Source organism: Marmota marmota, unplaced genomic scaffold, assembly GCF_001458135.2.
Source record: "Marmota marmota marmota unplaced genomic scaffold, marMar, whole genome shotgun sequence".
Classification (NCBI taxonomy): domain Eukaryota; kingdom Metazoa; phylum Chordata; class Mammalia; order Rodentia; family Sciuridae; genus Marmota; species Marmota marmota.
In genome coordinates this window covers 4,879,772-4,901,874 of record NW_025999968.1, presented here as the reverse complement: position 1 = coordinate 4,901,874, position 22,103 = coordinate 4,879,772, and the positions used below count along the sequence as shown (strand labels likewise).

General features: G+C 32.0%; 1 protein-coding gene across 17 annotated transcripts in view; it reads right to left on the bottom strand.

The window, feature by feature from the left end:
* Zbtb20 (zinc finger and BTB domain containing 20) overlaps positions 1-22,103 on the bottom strand; it is an 809,739-nt gene that overhangs the window by 570,651 nt on the left and 216,985 nt on the right. For 16 of the 17 annotated variants that reach the window (XM_048803868.1, XM_048803910.1, XM_048803874.1 and 13 more), the window contains one exon: positions 6,685-6,724. The gene's annotated coding sequence lies outside the window, so the exon portion shown is untranslated. Of the gene's footprint in view, positions 1-6,684; positions 6,725-7,023; positions 7,047-22,103 lie in introns of those variants that run through there. The other variant, XM_048803883.1, reaches the window with a different exon arrangement.

Here is a 22,103-nt window from a genome sequence, read left to right as displayed (position 1 = left end):
TTAGTGAAATTGGGTCATGAGTTGGTTTTGCTTTAAAACTTAAATGTGAGAAAAAATGTTTTCACTAGTAAGATGGCAAACTTATACAAGACACACAATGCCTCTTGTTCCTTAGATCAAATGAGTAACAATAATGCTGTGGCCACCTACAAGAGCACTAGCTTGTGCATAAACAGAGATTTTGTCATTCACACCCATCCCCTTTCAATGTTTATCATTGTGGCAAGAATTGCATAAAAGCAAAAAACACAAACTACCTGGTAAAAGTGAAGAAACAAAATAAGATGATGGTAGAGGGAGAAAGAGAGAGAGAGAAGTATTGGGGGGGGGGGAGAACAGAAAGCACATGTGCTGAGTAGCAGACTCTGAGCATGACTTGGCTCTCAGTGCCATCCACATAAATGGGGGCCAGAATCAACTCATGCAGTCTATGTTCAGAATCCGTCCTGTCCAAAAGCTTCCTCAGGTGCAGGAGAGCTTAAACACTAAGCTTTCAAAGACAACTGTCAGTTAAAAACAAAAAAAAAACAAAAAAAAAAAACAAACAACAACAACAAAAAAAAAACATTAGGAGTGAATTTGTAGGAATTCAATGATTGGGCATTTTGGCAATAATATAATTTATATAATGTACCATTTTTAAAGGGTGAAATGTGCTTTGGCACAGCCCTAATAATAAAACAAAACAAAAACCCAAAACACAATCTTAAATACTCAAAGTATTTTTTTGGACTTTGGACTTTGGACTTGTTATGAAGTTTATCCATTTAAAAAGCAGCATGGAATACTGGGTTCAAATGCCAACATTTAATATTTACTAGCTGTGTGACTGGACAAATTGCTTATCTTCTCTGACATGCCATTTTATCACCTGGAAAATGGGGGAAATAACGTCTAACAAATGTTATAAGCATTATCAATAATATATATATAAATATCTGGAATATAAAAGTCACTCAAATATTAACTATTAACCCAGTCATTATGTATCAAATCGTGCCCTACACCCCAAAAAAGTGCTGGAATCCTAATCCCCAGTACCACAAAATGTCATTTTATTTTGGAGAAGGCAGGCCATTTTAGACCTAATCAAATTAAAATGAGGTTATTGGGTGGACCTTAATACAATATGACTGATGCCCTTATAAAAAGGGAGACATCTGAACACTGAGACACTAAGGGAGAAAGACAAAGGGAAAAGACAGCTAACTACAAGTCAAAAGGAAAGTCCTGGACCAGATCCCTCTCTCTCAACTCCCAGAAACAACTACCCTGCTGATTTCAGACTTCTAAGCCCAAGAAAGGATGTGTCTATTTAAGATGCTTACTTTGAGGTACTGTGGTACACCCTTAAGACTGTGATAAAGCTTTAGCATGCTGATACCCAACTAAGTAAAAATTTAACTATCAATGTCTGTCTTGATTCATTATGTCAAAAACTGTTCATTTGACATTATGTACATCAACTCTATAACTTTTGGTAAGTAATGATCAGATCCATGTACCTAGTGCTATTCTCCTTACTTTTAAGGAATCCTTTTCTGATTGCTGTTCAAGAAGGTACTGCTGCAATATAAGCAGCCTGGCAGAGGAAAATGGTTTACTATAATTAAGATCATCTAGATTTTATTAAAGATAATTAAGGGAAAATCATACATATAAATTCACAAATCCTTTCTCCTGTTAAGGGAGTTTGCGTTGTAGGGCATCAGGATATTTTACCATGCTAATTTCCTTCTCAAGAAAAAAGAAACCTTATATAGCTATCTAGTCATTGGCACTTAAATGCACTAAACTTGAAGCTGCTTAGATTGTGACAACCTTGCCAAGAGAACCATATTTAATGAAAATATGGGTTCTTTGAGAGATTATTTTTAAGAGATTGGTTTTGAGGGCATCGGCTTTTCAAAAGAGGGGTGAAAGCTATCTGGGGTTGTATCAGCAGAACTTCCATTGGAGGATATGCTTCCATAGTAAACAAACACTGAGGTGAACACAAGCATAGCTAGAAATTATGAGTCTACATGATAAACTGAGATATTCCACAGTATTTATCAAAGCCACAACATTACCAAAATTAACTGCCAAAGAATGAATACCAAATTTCCTTCAAATTCCTATACTGCCTATTATAACAACTTCATATATTAACAAGAAAGAGAAAAAATTAACATGCAGAGAATATTAGTAAATATTGCACTCCAAATATTTTTATACCTAACTACTTTAATCCTCACATACATCAATAAAAAACAAGTGTTTGTCCTACCATATCATAAATCTGAACACTTGAAACTTAGTAAGCTTAGGCAACCTTGATCAGGTCACATAGCTAATGAATTTTGGAGCTCAGATTTCAGTAGCCAGTTAGAATTCAAAACTCCTAAGTTCAAACATGATCAAAAGAGTTAAAATCCAGATATTCTAAAAACATCATTAGCATTTGAGATGTTGATCTATTTAAGGCATTCATAGGCTCCTTTAAAGCATGAGCTCAACTAGTAGATATTTTCTTGCTGAACCTAACTCATCCTATTTTCCTTATGAAGAAACCAATGTCATTCACAGACACAAATTAAAATATTCCAATCAATTTAGATGAAAGTAATCTCAGCATAAGAATACATGGGAAAGAGAATTACCATATGATCCAGTAATTCCACTTCTGGGTATATATTTAAAAATCACTGAAAGCAGGTTCTCAAGGAGATATTTGTATACTTGTGTTCATAGAAGAATTATGCATAACCAAAATGTGGAAGCAATCCAAATATCCACTGACAGATGAATGATAAGCAAAATATGGAATATCCATACAATGGAATATTATTCACCCTTTAAAAAGGAGGAAATTATGACTTGTATTACAACATGGATTAACTCTGAGGATATTACACTAAGTGAAGTAAGGCAAATACAAAAACATAAATACTGTGTGATTTCCCTTATGTAATTAACAGAAGTCAAAATCATTTGGATGAAAAGTAGAATGGGGGTTGCCAGCAGGCAGAGGGAGGCCAGAATTGGGAGTTATTTTTAAATGTGTATAGCATTTTCGTTTGACAAGATTAAAAAGTTGTGGAGATGGATGATTGTGATGGCTGTACAACAGTATGAATGTATTTCATACCATTCAACTAAACATCTAAAAAGGATTAAGATGGTAAATTTTCTGTTGTGTGTATTTGACCATAATTAAAATTTGGGAAAAATTACAAAAAGAATATATCTTTTAGATTTAGTATACTGATTGACAATTTCTAAAATTTCTTCTAAATCCATAAAAGCAGTTGTAACTTTGGGCAGAATTTTGGAGGCAATCTATGCAAAAAATGTTCAGACTACAATGTCTGCTCCCAGACATTGGATGGAACTCTTCAGTATCTTAGAGCAGTCTTCATGTTGGTAGTAGTGGTGGTGATAGAAAATTTAGCATAGCTAAGACTTTTATTGAGTATTTGCTATGTGTCAAACAATGGATTTTACTAGTAGCATGTTATCTCTCTCTCGAGACATTAAAATATACGGTAGATAATGTTTCTAGTTTCACAGATGAGGAAACAAAAGAACAGACATGTGACCAGTTCCATACTAAATAATAATTGGTGATGCTCAAAAGAACCCTCTTGACATATCTTTGTCTCCCTCTACACTGGTTGATCTTTGAGAACAAGTACTTTTCTTATTCATTTAGCCTGTCACTGTGTCTAGCAAACAGTAGGCATCCCGTTTACCTTATACAGTAAAAGAAAGACAGGAAATGAGGCCAGGAGGGAGGATGGAAGGAGGAAAGAAAGAAATTATATTTAGGCATGCTATGTTCTCAATAAATGTGGATTTACTTCCTTTATTTCTTTAATCCTGAAGTCACACAGAAACCTGCAATTAGGCTGAGGAATTCTAGGGCTTGGCAGTTTATCTTTGAGATTCCACACAGTAATTCTGGTACAGACCACTGAAGCAGCTGCTAATATTTGTCTGGTTTAATGATAAATATTCTAGCTAATACATATGGTGGCTTAACTGTTAAATTCTCATGTTAAGACTAATATAGTGATATAGCTTAATCAACTACGCTAGAATCAGAAGGAAGAAATGATGTCCATGATATTGACTTCTTGCCCACTGGTTTAAATTAAGGGTAAAAGAAAAAGTGTTCCCAGAGGAAAGGCACTTCCAAGCATAAAAGTGCTCATGATTATCATCAGTCAATGGTAGCAAAATTTTTGAAGCTAAACAAGATGTTTACCTACAGTAGTTATTGCCTCATTTTGCAACCTGGGCCATTCTTAGGAGAGTGAATCACGCTACCAAAATGGAACTCTAGAAGTGCCTGTCTAAAGCAGGTCTTAATGGTTCTCTTTGAATCTACCTTTGTATGACTTTACGTATTTATAGTTGGAATTTGGTGTATAATTAGAAACCATAATTATAAATATGTATACAATAAATAAAGGATACATTATTTCTGCTTAGTGAAACGGCTACAAATGTTTAATATGTTCTGATCTTACCTGATCGAGAGAGTCAACACGGATTTTATTTTTTGTGTTTTAGTAAGACAGAGATAAGGAGAGGAAGAAAGCAGAGTGAGTGTTCAGGAAGGTTAGGGCATTAGTCACATAACACAGAAGATTTGTTTATCCCTACGCTGCAAAGAGTTTCCAAGGTGACAAGTAACTTAACCATTAAGGCCTCAGCCTTGTGTGTATAATAGGGATAATAAAAAGGCTTTTCTCATTCTGAGTAAAAATGAATATAAAGCAAATATTATTATTCTAATTCTTTATAAAAATAACAAAGGATCAATTCTGATATATTAATGTCTCATTTTAAGAACAGGATTTATCAGTATTTTCATCTCTATCTATCCACCAGTATAAAAACTAAAGTAAGTCCATCAAGGCTTATCCAAAATGTATAACAAGTAATAAGTTTCTAGGACACTATCCCTCTATTTCTAATAGAACAGCAGAAATGTTTTATTCATATATGCATTCATTCAACATTTATTGACCAACTACTATGTTCAAGGCATTGCATTAAGGAACTATGGCCAATACTCTTTACTTTTGTATCTCTATTCTTACTTCCCAAGAGGTTAAATTCATATCATGGTTATTTATTAAAAGAATTCTAAATGGATCAATGAAAGTTAAAAAAAATATCAGCTTCAAGAAAGATTTCTGTTACTAAATGTTGATAGGAAACCGTGTTTTAAAACTGTTAGTGTTTTAGGTTAAGGAAAACAATGCGAACTGTCTGAACAAGTTTTTGCTATCTGGAATATAGGACTACTGAATAAATTTACTAAGTATTTCATTTATAGAATTTTACCTAGCTAGTATAAAATATGGCCTACAATAGCTTGCCTGTTTTGAAAATACAGATATTTGTCAGAAGATACATAAAACCATTAACAAATAATAACAATCTCACCACTAGTAACACTTAGGAAAAATACCAGGTATCTAGCATTTGATCCAAGATTAATATCCCATTCTCAAAATCTGCATCTGGATTTTTAGCCCCTTTTCTAGGATTGCTGTTTAATTTCACTTTATTTCTCCCTCACTTCTGCCCCAAATGCAACAGAGACATGCACAAATCAAGAAATCATCTTACAATATACCCTTAAATTTTCTGAATATTCCCCATGTGTCCACTAATATCCAAATGCTTTCAAATCTGTTCAGCTAAATGGATCAATAACTACATCCAGCCTCACATAGTGGGGCTGCCAACATGATGAAATCGAGCCAAACACAAAATGTCTCTACCAGGACAAAGATTATTATCAACACAGTCATCACAGTTATCTGGAGAGATCTAGTCTCCCAGGTATGCTTTGAAGATGCCAGTGTACATATTATCTAGGGCAGGGCAGTCATATATATATGACTATACACACACACACACACACACACAAGGATTCGGAGGAAATATTTTGGAAGCCCAAATTAGTGAGTTTTAAAATAAATGAATGTACTAGTTCAAGGTCTACATCAAGGAAGTATCTTTCAAAATCATAGTACAAAAATACAAATACATAACAGCAGAACCAAACTGCTAACAAGCTTCTCTGTGCACTTACTCATCTGACACAGCTGCAAGCAACAATTGAGCAGGTGCAACCAAGCTTTTGAGAATTCCTGCCTGTTGCCCAGGAACCACAACACCGCACGGTTGAGATTTTAAACAGGTGCAAACATTTTTTTTTCCCATTTGTCTAGTGCTTGAGACAGTGCAGCAGACAGTACATCTGCAACCACTCCTTACCTAAAGCAACCCCCATGGAAAATGAATTTGAAAACAGCAAAAAAGTTTGAAAAACAATAATGTCAAAAACACAGTAGTTCTGTAACAGTCTGTTCCCACATCATCAGTTTCTTTAATAGTTCAGTTCCATAAAATACTATCTAATCTTCAAAGATGAAAGCTTTATAATTAAAATTATTCTGCCTCATCAAATTTTATAAATGTTTATTTGATTCTTACAATAAAATGAAATACAACATATGTATGAAATATAATGTTCTTTGAAGCTGTGAATATCTGTAAGTACAATATTAAAAAATTAATATTTTCATATTAGGAAATCTGTAAGAATTTTAATAAACAAAATGTAGTAATTTTTCAGTTAATACACAGACTTACTTAGTTATAGGTAAATCATATACATACCTGCTATGGGACACAACAGACTTGCAATTTATCTGGTACTCTGAAATGCAAAACAAATATGTCATATAAGTAAGATTAAATTACTGAGTTACATCTAGTATCTTTGTTGAGACAATTTATGCAGAAATGTAGGAAAGACTGCAGTGAATAGAAAAGGTAAATTATATATGTGCGTGTGTGTGTGTATATATATATATATATATATATATATATATATATATATATTTCTCATAGGATACTTCAGATCATACTAAATTCATGTGTGTGAATACACACAAATACATATAGCCTCTTAGCAATGTTATCAAAAACAGGAACCAGCAAGGGACTGAGACTCACCATGGCCTCTGAAACGCAAATGCTTTCACTAGAGGACGAGGCAAACACTTAAAAATGATTTTTTTTTTTTTGGTATTCATCCAAGACTATTGCCTTCCTAATACAAATATGACTGCTGCTCTCTAAAATGAAACTACTCTGACTCATTTGCACTCAGTTTGGCTAGAATATTGGTATGGAATGAAGGTGCTTTTGTACAGCAGTCCACACACAAAAAAATGCATAAATAAACATAAGTAAATTTTGAATGCTCATTAAATTTGTTACAACAGAGAAGAGAAATGAGACTGATTGATACAAGAAGGAACGTTAACACTACATCAGATATAATGCCTAATGTCTCAACCCAAAACACTGACTGACAAAACTTCCAGTGAAGTAGTTATCAATATAGAAAACTAAGTCCAGTTTAAACAAAAGTATGTAGTTTATAATCAGAACCAAAAAATAATTTGGTTTAGGAGGAAACTTTGTAAGCTGCAGCATCCAAACTGAATTCTCTAAAGCAAGAATTCCATAATTCTTTCTGAAAGCAAAATACAGTTTTTAATTTATATATTTCTGAGCATAGTTGTCAAGAGCAACATATTAAAGTGAGTAGTTCTACTTGACGACACTTGCTTAAAAGTACAGATAGATAAATGATTTTGACACTGGCTCAATGAAATAGCATCATATATACTTCCAATGAGAGTACAAATTGTAAGTTTCTAGAAAGTATATACATATCAAGACCTCAAAGTTCAAAATTTTTACTCAGTGATTTTAGTTCCAGGAATCTATCTTATGTAATATAAAAACAATAGAAATATCTATAAAATGATAATTTTATGGTAGGGTATTAATTGCATAGACAGTATAAAATTATGCAGATTAAAAAACACAAAAGGGTGATTATATCTGGATGATAGAAATATGGGTGTTTAAATTTTTTCTTTTTATTTTCATATACAGTTAATTACTTTTATCATAGGAAAATATAAGTCGGTAAGTTAAGGGTAAAAGATAAACTTATAAAGTGCCATATGGAAATCATAAATCTAACCTTCCTAAAAGAAATAAATTAATTCAATCACACAAAAAATCCACTAGGTGTACCAACAGTGAGAAACACACTCTCATTGCTTCCTCATAGGGGTATATTCATGGTCTTTTTTATCCCACTGCTTTAGAATCTACACCAGTAATTCAATAACACATTTTTAATCATCTCAGTAAAACTTCTTAATTATGCAGAGTGAAATGATGGCAAGAACAATTTAGGACTGCAAATCTGTTCAATCTAGTACAGACTAATTTATTCACCAAGCCAACAACATTCAATGAGCATCTACTATGTGTAAGGTCAAGTTTGGCACTGTGATACACTAAAAGATAAATTAGGATACAACTTACCTTCATCATGTTAGCAATTTAATAGTGTTAAAAATATGAAGAGATAAACATAATACAGTTCAGGGAATTTGTGAAAGATCTGATATGTTTTAAAGCAAGAAAATACATGTCAGGTTTATTCATTTATTTAAGATTGGACAAAAACTTATATTTAGGTAACACTGAAAAAAAGATTCAGACTTATTAGTCTGTATCACTTATACAATATACTGGTAAATTATTTTAAATACTTAAGCTTTTCTTTATGTGATTTACTTTTTGTTAGTGGAAATATAATAAAATAGAAGGTTAAGTATAAAGGAATATCGATCCCATCTAGGATGCCAGAAATGTAAGATTGTCTCAGATATACACAGCCACATAAAACACATGCACAATTATTAACAGACTACAGTTATTTATTGGCAACCAAAGTAAATAAGTTAGTTACTTGTTAATCCTGTATAAAGACACTGTTATGACAACATTACCAGTTGGACAAAAGGAGATATGGCAAACCCCTTTGGTTGTGCAGATAAATTAATACAGCATACAGATTCAATAGCAGGTCTATTCTTTGTGATCTATAGCCATAATCTTTGCCCTTCTGAAGTCAGTGCCACAAGATGGTTGTGAGGGTGAGGTCCACGAGGTCAGTCTGTGTGAAGTGGTGACAAGCACTAAGAAAAGCTATTCATGTGATCAGTGATCCATAGACCAGGCTCTTTGAGTTCTAGGCAGCCGTGGTTATGATGTAGGATAACAGTTAAGTGCTTAGCTTTTGCCATCAGACAATTCTAAAATAGAAGTTCAGCTGCTCCTCTTCAATTTCTGATCTTAAACAAGTTATATTTTCCCTGTCTATAAACCATGATCATGTTACCTACCCTACAGGGTTGTTTTTGCAGAGATCAGGGTCATAAGAATGTAAAAGAATTAGAACAGTTACAGCCATTAAAAAAGAATTTATGAAAAAATAATTATGATCACATTAAGCTGAGAGGATAAACTAATCAGGTGGTAAGAAAATAAAAACTGCTTGCTCACAGTATCATCCAGTACCTCATCCAAGCACCAGTCCTGTACTGGCTGTTCACAGGACATGTCTGAATCAAGAAACACTCCACAACAAAGGTAACAGCCCCATTAAGAACTCTAACAAGTATTTTTAAGCACCATTCCTATCACTAGGCAGTAGGATCTAAATAATATTGTAGTTATATTGACTAACTTTTCTGGATGAAAATGAAGGATCATTATAAAATATTTAAATATTTCCTAATTTACGGAAACAATCAGAAAAAGGAAAGTAAGGAGAAATAGATGTAATTACTCAACAAAATCAGACCAAGGTGTCATGGGCTCCTTAGCAATCACATGTACACAATATCATTTTTCTATGTATTCTAAAAAGACCTGAAAATGACTGGAGTTCCCACATAATATAAGTTTGCAAGTACAGTGAAGGATACTACAGTCAGTTTTTCTCCTGTGGCTTGTAAGACAGAAACAGATATATACTGATTTTTTTTCTATATTTCATTTCTGTTTTGATCTGAAGGACAGCAGAAATTCCAAGTTGTTAAATGATATGTCTTCAGATTCTCAAACAGATTATTAATACCTTTACTATCAGTACCATTAAACATGGAGATATCCTATCCTATGGAGTGTTTTGTTGTTTTTGTTTGAGGACTAAAAAAACACTTCCCCATGACTAATGAGCATCCTAAGGAACACATTTTTGGTGGTGGTGGGGTACCAGGGATTGACCCCAGAGGAACTTAACCAATGAGTCACATCCCATTCCTTTTTAATATTTTATTTAGAGGCAAGGTCTTGCTGAGTTGCTCAGGGCCTCCCTAAGTTGCTGAGGCTGACTTTGAACTCATGATCCTCCAGCCTTTTAAGAAAAGCCTGTGATACAATGTAATATTATTATTATTATTTGTTGTTGTTATTATTATAGTTTTTATATTATTGACTTTAATCATAAATAAAGCCAATTTTATTTTTGAAAACTGAGGTGTCGTAACTTCTGTAATTTATTTGAACAAAAAGTACTATAAAGAATAAGAGGGAGCTGGGGTTGTAGTTCAGTGGTAGAGCTCTTGCCTAGCATCGATGAGGCACTGGGTTCAAATCACAGCACCATATAAATAAATAAATAAAGGTGAATTCTTTAAAAAAGGGAGTAAGAAGAATTATAATTTTTAATGTAGTCTTGAAAGACTAGTTAATTATGATTTTTATGTAAATTACTGAGTTAGAATAGCCCTTTTGTGCTTAAAAACTATCAGTTTATCAAAAAGAGGAAAATGAAAAGCAACAGTTATCTATTTATCAACACTGTGAACTGTTAACAAATAAAGGGCAATAAGTAAAAAACAAAATTCATAACAACAGTCACCGGTTAGCAAAGGCATGATTTGTCTCTCCAGATAAATCACAATAAAGCTATAAAATGTATGAAAACTAAAATTGATATTTTTTAAAATGTGCTAAATTTGAATTTTCTAATATTGATGGCCACTAAAGTGAAACAACTTAATATAAAATTTTATGTGTAACGTTAAGAATTTGCACTCTTATCTAGAAAACTCGTCTACAATACAATGGATGCTTTGTTTAATAATTAACACTTCATAATGTATTAAGAAGGAAATCAATGTTGTTTCTATAGATGATTTTGTTCAAACTTATCAATGAACCTTTAAGAGCTACTTAAATGAACATTTAAGAGCTACTAAGCAAAATGACCAAAACCAAAATTTATGTTAAGAGTTTTATTTTCAAAATAATGTCAAATTGAATTATGATTATTGAAGTGAATGTATTCCCAAGAAATGTGAACATGTCTACTTGTACATAAACCTGTGGTCTTAGTTTATATGCTACCTTTTCCAAAATCTGATTTCTATTCTTAAACTTGTACTAATAATCATCACATTGCATTGTAATTGTCTTTCACAGAGTCTATAAACTTGAGGACAAGGGTTTTGTCTTATTCACCTTTACATTTTATTCCTTAACATAATATCTGATGTGCAGTAGGTATTCCTTAAATATTGGTCAGAGGAATCCTGAGTGAATTATGTTGCCATCTCTTCTTGATGATTAAGAAAATTCACATTGCATAAAAAATTAAGCAATCACATTCCTAAACAAACTCCTTCCAATCTTTAAAGGACTAAATTTCCAGTTTCTTTTCTTGTGCTTTTTCCTCCTGCTTTTCATCTTCAAAAGTTCAAATCTCAATTTTCAGAATCTGTGTCCAAATGTTCATACCAGATGAGGAAACCTAATTGACTTGTGCCTACAATGGGCAAACCTACACATTGACAGATATCTAACATACTAGAAGTTATGACATAGAGTTCATTGAGCTAATTCTTCAGTACCTTACCAGGTCTCTCTCAAAAAGACCTTCTCTGACTATAAATCTTGAAATAGATCCCTTCATTATTTTATTTATTTTTTTATTCATGTCAAATATGACAGTTTAAATTATTGGTATTGATTTATGTATTTATTATCTCTCTTTCCAACTAGATTTTATACTAAATAGAAGCCATGTAATTTTTGTTCTGCATTCTATACAAAGGGTCTAGTTTAGTGCCTGATATATAATAAAGAGTATTTGTCAGATGCAGGAGACTAGGGGTAGCAGCTTCCATTCAAAAAAGACTAAAATTGGGTAGCAAACAGCTACTCCAACTGATGTTTTCTTCTTATTCCAACTGTCTAACACATGGAAACCTAAACAGTATGGTAATTTTACTGTAAATTCCATTCAATCAAAGGCAAGCTAAGAATTTTTTTTAATTAATTCTTGGTAGGTTGAGGGTAGAATATATAGGAAAAGCAATAAAATCATAATGACAATAGCAACCATTTCTAATCAGAAATTTGAGGTTTGAATTCCAGCTTATTAGCTATGTTTCCTAGGGAAACTAATAAACCCTCCCTAATATTCATATTCATCATATTTAAAATGGTAGGCTGCTGTCTAAACATTTAAGTTCTTATATTGATTCAATGGGATTCTATATGAAAGCACATGGTAATATAATTTATGTTATTTAGAAGAAAGGGCTCACTATACATTAGTTCCTTTACATTGGTCAGTCAAGTTCTGCAGAAAAAAAAAAAAAGACCTAATATTACCAAAAATCAAGGATCAGACATTTTAGGTAGGGAATAATTAGAGAAACAAGGGCTCAAAGGCAGAAAAACAGTAATCAGGTGTTAAGGACAGCCAACTTTCAAAAAAAATGTTTAAGGCAGAGTCATAGGACTATCACAGCAGTTAGACATGGGAAAAGATTTCAACATGATAGAAAAAGAAGTCTAGCTTTTCTCTTGAAAAGAGCCTCTCCTTACATAAATAAAACAATTGTTACTATTATAATTTGGAAAAAAATCAACTAGTACATTAAACACACATACTAGAGGTTTAACATTATTCATATGAGTTCACATACTAGAAACACAGCCTGTGTAAATATAGCTATAAACTTTATTATTTACTGATAAAGTAAAAGCATATCATTCTTCATGTACTGCCTGCAAAGGCAAATGTGTACTTGCTCATTAAATTACAAGGCAACAGGGTATAAACTTAGGGTAAATCTTTGCATTTTGTGCGTATCAGACAGTTCCTACTAATAATGGAAGAAAATCTTGGTACAGGCTGAGTATCCTGTATCCAAAACACTTGGGACCAGCAGTGTCTCAGATTTACGTTTTTTTTATGTTGGAACGTTTGCATATACATTATATGATATTTTGAGTATGGGACCCAAGTCTAAATACACATTTCATTGTTTCAAATACATCTTATATATGTAGCATAAAGGTAATTTTATACAATATTTTTAGTGTGCCTGTGTTTTGACTGTGTTTAGGTGTGCAGTTTTCTATTTGTTATCATGGTAGAGCTTAAGAAGTTTCAGATTTTAGAGCAGTTTGGATTTTGGATTTCCAGATAACAGATGCTTAATTTTTATCATAAAATTTTTACTAGAAATTTTTTCATATGTAGTTGCTTTCAGGAGTCAAGTTAATTTACTCAAACATATTAGCTTCCTTATTAAAATTATTTTCTGTCTAAGTCATTATCATGTATGTGAATGTGCATGCCTTCCTGCATTATTCAGTTAGTTCTTAGAAGAAATCTTAGATGCACTACATATCAAAAGTAATCATCATACTTCTTGGAGGAATACTTCCTGGTGCCAAAAACCTCATCAGGAATTCAACTGTATAGCCTTTATCCACCAGAGGTGAGAAACTACCTTTTTAATAATCTATACTCCTCCTAGATCGTGGTCATCATGAAGGCTAAAATATTATCAATTTTGTTTCTTATATCATCATCACCTAGTTCAGGGACACACAACACACAGTTATTAAAGATTTCATTCATTTATTTCAATTTCAGTACTTATGACGTATTAGGCATTATTTAAAGTGATGGACTTAGAAGTAAACAAAGTAGATGAAGATTTCTAGCTTATGAAGAGTTTATTTTTCTTTGAGTGTGATTACTGCTGTTTAAAAATTCTTTAGTAAGGATATATATGGAATGATAGATAATGTTCCTTGCTAAAGAATTTTTAAACAGCAGTAAAGGGGAAAGGCATAGGCTGAGACTTACAAGTAAGGGTTCAAATTTTATATAGTGTTATGATTTGGACTTGGAAGGTTCACAAAAAGCTCATGTGTTGAAAGCATGATCGGCAGTGCAGCAAGATTCAGAGGTGGAGCTTTTAGGTAATGATTGGATCTTAAGGGCTCTGACCTCATTAATGGACTAATCCATCCATAACTGAATGGAGTACTGAGAGATGAGACCTATTTGGAGAAAGTAGGTTATTAGAGGCATGCCCTGGAAGGGTTTATCTTTTCCCTGTGCACTACCCCTCACACCCTCATCCCTGCTCCCAGAAGCTAAGCAGCTTTCCTTCACTATGCCCTTCTGCTATGGCATTTCTGTAATGAAACTGTCCAACCATGGACTGACACCTCTGAAACTATGAGACAAAAAATTCTCTAAGTTGTTCTTGTCAGACGTTTTAGTCACCATAACACAAAACTCAGTAATACAGATAGGATGATTAATGAAGAAATTATTAAAAGATGACATTTTACTGAAGTCCTAAATAAAAGACAATGAGTTAATGGCTCGCAGAAAAGGTATTCAAGCCAAAGATACAGGAAGTACAAGTTTATCAAGCAGGAATATGCTCCTTTATTTCCTATAAAATGTCAGGCTAGATTCACACAGAAATATCACTATTGAAACATAGAGGGCTTATATTAAAAAGAGAAAACACACACAATGTTTTAAATGTTTGATCTCATGAAAAAAATAATAAAATTCTAAGGAGACAGAGACAAAGCATTATGAAGCTACTGTAACACCCCTTGGAGAATTTCCAACTCAGCAATCATCAGGGAACCATAAGTGGAAAAAACAGGTTTGCAATAATAGAGAATGGCAATCTGGAATATCTAGAAGAAGCAAATCCACTTTAGCAAGATACTTTCAACAATGAAATCCATGTGGGAGTCTCATAGAACAGCAAACTCCAATGCAGAGCTCCAAAAACAAAAATATCAAGTACATCAGGAAATGTTCTTCATCAAACACTTTAAATTAAATATGAGCATTAAGTAAAAAAAATGAACCCTTAAGAATTGAAGTAACAGAATATTAACCTCAAATTTTGTGGGAATATGTTAAGAATAATAAGAAAAAAATTTAAATAAAAAGAAAATGTAAAAAGTAATTATAAAAACAACATATTTGATTAGAAAAGATTTATAGAAATAAATTTGTCATTAAAATTAGTGCTAAATGAGACTACAGTACATTAAATGTAGCTAGAGGATAAATTACTGAACTGAGAGATAATTTTAAGGAATTTATTCACGATGAAAAGAGAAATAAAGAAAATATTTTAAAAGATTAAGAAATATAATCAAATTAGAAAGCTGTAACACATGTTTAGTATTTGAGAATGAGAAAATACAGACAAAAGCACAATATCTGAAGTGATTATGGATCATTTCCAGAGTTGGTGAAAAATATAAAACCTCAGATGCATAGTGCACAAATGCCAAGTGAAATAAAATAAATACAAATCTATATACATTACAAAACTATAAAATCTATAACACTATAATTCTGGATCCAACTGTAGAAACATAAACCACTCAAGAGTGCAAGACAATTTAAAGTGCATGGTAGAAAAGTTTGATAAGCAAACCAAGGGACAGCAACACAACTTAGAGATTAGCAATAGCAAGAGACAGAAGAGAAAAATGAGAAGCTCTGGTGGTCAAGATCAGCTGGAGCTGCAACTACAGAAGACATGAGATTGTCATCAGATATGTCACTCAGGCTGACAATGGAGAAATATTTTCATTTCTTCTCTCCTTCTATCCCTTAATCCATCATTAATTATTAATACTGGCTGAACCTCGCCAGAAGAAAACAGATTTGTGGACCTAATAAATTCAGATTGCAACAAAGGCAACAAAGTAGAATAACACAAAAGAGTAAATCTGAGAACCAAACAGTTCAGAACTTCTATAAATATTAAGACAAAGAGGGAAGCTTGATTATCTACAGGGGAAACTCAACTAAATAATTAGCTGACTTCTTCAGAGCAACACTAATATACAAAAAAGAAATAATATCCTCACAGTACTAAAAGAAAATAAATACCTTAAGTTATACATTCAGCTAAACTATTACGAAAAAGTGAGAATGAAGTGCAGTTTCAGGTAAAGATTGTTTGCTTATCATTGCCTGCATTAGAAGAATATTAAAAAATAATAAGTAAATGTAACCCAGAATAAAAGATTAGATTTAAAATGAGAAATAAGGATACTGATAGTGGTGTAATGGTAAATATTCAATAAATTGGTTCCTTAAAAACATATGGCAAAGAAACAAAATACTCATTTGTAGTGTTAACTGAATTCAGTGATATAAGTTCTCCCATCAGGCTAATTTCAGCTACAAAAATTGTGTAACTGAATGTGAAGTTGGAAAGAGATACACATAATTAGCTATTGCTTGTTAGAGCTCACTAGTCAACACTAGCTCACCAGTGAGCTCCAACATGTCACTGGATATGCCACTGTTGTGGCACCACCTATGAAATCTTGAATAAGTTTTTAGTATAAAATATTAAATAATATCAATTATTATAATGGATATAAAAACAAGTTAATACTAATATTAGATAAACTAAGATGTAGGATAGGGTCAGGTGTAATTGAAAATAAAATATTCTAAAGATTATATATGGTTTGAAAGAACAGAGATACATGGTCAAATAGAATTATTAAATAAAGGATGATCATTAAATATTTAAAGGTCATTATTTTTAATTAGAAATTAAACTACAATATATGATCTTTAAGAGAGTGGTGAACTTGAGCAACCCCAACTATACAACAGAGGATAATAAAGAATGAAAAATTAAAGAAATAGCATATTAACAGGAGGAACAAAATAAGTTTTTAGTAGTGAAGTGTATAAGTAATCACAATAAATAGAAAGCAATTAAATTTCTGATTAAAAGTAATAGTTTGGATTTTTAAAATATCAGTGGCATGCTCTCTAGAGGAGAGAGAGCTAAAATATAATAAGAATGTTTTCATGAAAGTACAAGGACAGGAAAACTGAAGTAGTTATATTAAAGTCCAATAAACTGCATTCTACATAAAAGAATTATTAAGGAATAAAGATAGTCATTAAATAATAAAAATGAAATAATTAATCAATAAGATTTAATAAAATGCCTCTCTAAGCATCTAATAGCATGAATATAAAATATATGAAACACAAAGAGCAAACTTCTCAGTCATAATGGAAGGTTTTACCATATTTCTATCATTAAATGCCAGAACAAGTGGCCAATAAAAAAGTAATAATAATAACTTAGCAACTCAATAATGTAATTAACAAATAATAAAGCTCTAATAAAACTTTGCATCTAATAATTATAAGATATACATGCCTTCCAGACATGCATGGAAAATCTACAAAAACTGATCTTATATCAAGCCACACAGTAAGTTTCAATATACACCAAAGAATTAGAATCATTTTATCATCTCCCCTAAACACAAGTTAATTTAGACCTTAACAAAAATATGTCCCTTTACTAAAAATGTTCCAAGGATATAATTTTTAAAACCTAAAAGTTATATATAAATCAGATCAAAATTAATAAAAATTTGAACATTCATATACATACAGAACTGAATGAATGACAATGTATATAATACATACCAAAACTCATGTAATGTAGCTGAAGCAGTCTTAGAAATAAATATCTTTAAGTTACACCAAAAAAGACAAGACATAAGTTAAAACTAAGTAACACTAAAAAATGTGGTAGCAGAAAATTAACAAAATAATTAGCAAATATAAGTGAAATAAAGGATACAAACATAAAGATAGTCAACAAAATAAAATGTTTATATGTCTTTGAAAAATCTAATATAGTGGATAAATCACTGGGAAAATTTATCATTAAAAGAGAAGGTAAAATAAACAATCTTAAAAAGAAAAAAAGGAAAAAATCAATTTGGATATTTAAAATTATTACTGAATACCATGAACAACTTTGTGTCAATTATTTGAACTAAGTATACAAGTCATTTTAAAACTAAAATCAAATGGATAATTTTGCAAAAATACATGAGTAATTCAGGAAGAACTAACAAATCTAAATAGTTAAATGTGTGCGCACGCACGCACCTGCACACACACACACACACACACACACACACAATCAGATCCAGAAGGATTTAAATATAAATTTTAATAAACCTTTAAAACTCAGTTAATATCTACATTAAAAAACTGGACTGTACAAAATAATAAAGCACCTCATTTCTTGTATAAGATCCTTGGATACTGACATCAAAACCAGATAAAGGATTATGAGAAAGGGAAACCATAATAATTAAGCGTAAGAAGAGGCACAAGCCATCAGAAACACTCAGAAAAATAAAATATCTATCATTAATTTAGCTGCTATTAAGTGCTTTACTAAGTTTATTATTTGTTAAAAAATAAACTGCATTTTTTATTTAATTCAGTATATATATATATATATATATATATATATATATATCAGCCTTGTGAGGTAGTTTTATCTTCACTTTTATTATAATTTTAGTGATGCTCAAAGAAAGGAGATGGGCTCAACCCCATAGAGTTAATATGAGGCATAGATTGATATACTTACTCATATATTTAAAGAGTATTCTCATACATACAGGAAATCATGCAGACTGTCTAACCAATTTAATTTTGAATGTAGCATAATTTTTTATTTCTAGAAATTTAATTATGATATTCCTAGGCATTATTTTCTTCAAATTTACTATGTTTGATGTTCATCAAACTTCAATATGTGTCACAAAATTTGGAAAGTTTTTACTTCAATTTTAAAATATTTATTCTTGTTCTTCAATTATTGATACATTAAACTTTCAATTACTGTACACAGAAGGTGGAATAAGAGGTTGGCTAGTTAGTGGAATAAGAAGTTGCTGGTTCAAATTTCCCACCATACCAACAAAAATTTTGCAGCTCTACATGGAAACAATGTCCCATGAAAATATTGGGATTCAGATAGGAATCTGTGAAGCCACCATGGAGCCTAAGATTTAAGAATATCGGGCTGGGATTGTTGCTCAGTGGTACAGCAGTTGCCTAGCATGTGTGAGGCACTGGGTTGGATTCTCAGCACCACATATAAATAAATGAACAAAATAATGGTCTCAACAACTGCAAAGTGAATTTTTTTAAAGAGAGAGAGAGAGAGAGAGAGAGAGAGAGAGAGAGAGAGAGAGAATTTTTTAATATTTATTTTTCAGTTTTCGGTGGACACAACATCTTTATTTTATTTTATGTGGTGCTGAGGATGGAACCCAGCGCCCTGCGCATGCCAGGCAAGCGCGTTACTGCTTGAGCCACATCCCCAGCCCAACAAAGTGAATTTTTAAAAATTAAAAAATTTCAATATGAGAAAGCTGAACCACACCCAGGTGGCAGACTTGCCAATGGTAGTCTCAACTCCAACCTCAGCACATTTTCCTGTGGGCTCATTACAACTCTGTATTACCTTGGTCCTGCTACCAAAACCATTTACCAAGAGACCTTGGAGGAGTCAGGTACAATTAATGCCAACTTTGGTCTTAGTTTTGATCCTGAAAAGGTTCTGGAAATTGGGTTATACCTCCTCTCAGCTACAGTGTGAGAACAGTATGTCATCACAATAAATAAATAAATAAAAACAATCAGATTAAAGAAGCCCAACAATATGTAGAAATACATAGATAGTTAATTAAATTAAATTTTAAAAATAATGAACAAAATGAGAATTAAAGAAGTAGAATCATAGAAAAAAACTAAATAGAAATTCTGGAAATGAATAGTACAATGACAAAAATTTTTAAAAATTCAACAGTAAGCTTCAATATACAATTCAATAATGCAAAGGAAAGAACTGGTGATCTCAATGATGGCAATTTAAAATTATCCAATTAGAAGAAAAAACAGAAGATTGAAAAAAATAAAGAATGCTTAAGGGGTCTATATGACAATATCAACTGTATGAATACAAGAATATGAAAGTCTCAGAGGAGAAGAGATGGAGAGAAAAAGGGAAAGAAATATCAACTGAAATATACCAAATCTTGGGAGGGAAATGGACATCTATATTCATGAAATAGTAGACTCCAAGAGAGATCAACCAAAAGAAGACTACTCCAACACAAGTTATAATCAAATTGTCAAAAGTAAGTAATAGAGAAAATCTTGAAAGTAATAAGAGAAAAGATAAATGCCACATATAAGGAAATGACAATAAGACTATCAGTGATTTCCATTCTCAGACCAACAAAAGGTAAGGGGATTCATCCCCATAAAATCTGCCTTACAAAAAATGCTAACAGGAGTTCTTTGAAGGTAAACAAAAGGCCACTAAGTGACAAGAGAAAAAACATGAAAAGATAAAACTAACTGGTGAAAGTAAATATACTGTTAAATTCAGAATACTTAAATATTATAATGCTGGTGTTTAAGTAACGTTTTTATTTTAGTATTAAGGTTAAAATACAAAAGTCCAAAACTAACTATAATAATTTGTGAATGGATACACAAAAATAAAATTTACAAAATATGATATTGATAGAATTAAATGTGGAGATGGGAATAAAAGTAAAGTGCAGAATACTAATATCTAAGAGAAGTTCAGTTGTACCCCCATACTCATGCAGCATTATTTACAATAGCCAATATATGGAAAAAACTATCCATTGTAATTTTAAAAACTGTCCACTATAATTAAAAATACACTTACAAAATTAAATATTATTGAACCACAAAAGTAAGGAAATTCTGCCATTTCCAAGAACACGAAAGAACCTGGATCACAATATAAGTGAAATGGGGCAGGCACAGAAAGACAAATGATGTATGATGAACTCACATGGAATCTAAAAAGGTTAAAAAAAAATAAAACTTCAAAAAATAAAATTAGGATGGTACATTCTAGGGCTTAGAAGTGAACTAGTTCTGAGTATATGATATACAGAATGGGTGGTAATAGATACAGGAATTAATTTGTAAACATTGAATGTATATAGACTTTGTCAAGAGAATATTTTTAAATCAAAAATAAATGAAAACATAAATGAAACTGTACTTCAGGTTTCTGATGCCCTACTGTTTGTTTTTGTTTGTTTGCTTGTTTGTTTTTGCTGCTTTTGAGATTGGAGAATTTCTATTGATCTACATTCAAGCATTCAAGTTTACTGACTTTTCTTTCCAACCCACATCTATTATGCTATTAATCTTATTAGGTAATTCATATATTTAATAATACATAGATTTTTTTAATATTTATTTATTTTTTTAGTTTTCGGCGGACACAACATCTTTGTTTGTATGTGGTGCTGAGGATCAAACCGGGCTGCATGCATGCCAGGCGAGCACGCTACCGCTTGAGCCATATCCCCAGCCCCAATAATACATAGATTTTTATTCTAAATCCCCATTTGGTACCTTTTGTATTTTTTTCCTTTCCCTGGTAGGATTTCCTATCTTTTTATACATTTTGACCATTTTTTCCTTCCCCTCATTAAACACAATTTTAAAACTTTTATAGTTGAGATCTGAGGTGTTCCCCAAAAGTTTATGTGTGAAACAATCCAAGAATTTTCAGAGTTGAAATTATCAAATTATGGGAGACATAACAATCAATGGATTAATGCAATGATGGATTATGGGTGATAACTGTAGACAAGTAGGGTGTGGCTACAGGAAGTAGGTCACTATGGGTGTAACTCTGGGGTTTATATTTTGTTCCTGGTGAGCAGAGATCTCTATTTCCTGTTGTCATGTCGAGATCCACTTTCCTCCAGCATGCCCTTCTACTATAACTTATTCCAAGAGCTATGGAGTCTGCTGACTATCCACTAAACCTCTGAACCCTATGCCAAAATAAACTTTTCCTCTTCTACATTGTTCTTGACAGGTCTTTTGCTCATGATGGTGCAAAAAACTCACTAAAAAAATGCTTCCTTTAATTTTTTTTTGCCTCATAATGCCAACATCTAGTGATTATGGGATTGGCTTCTTTTTCTTTTTTTTTTTTTTTTTAAGAGAG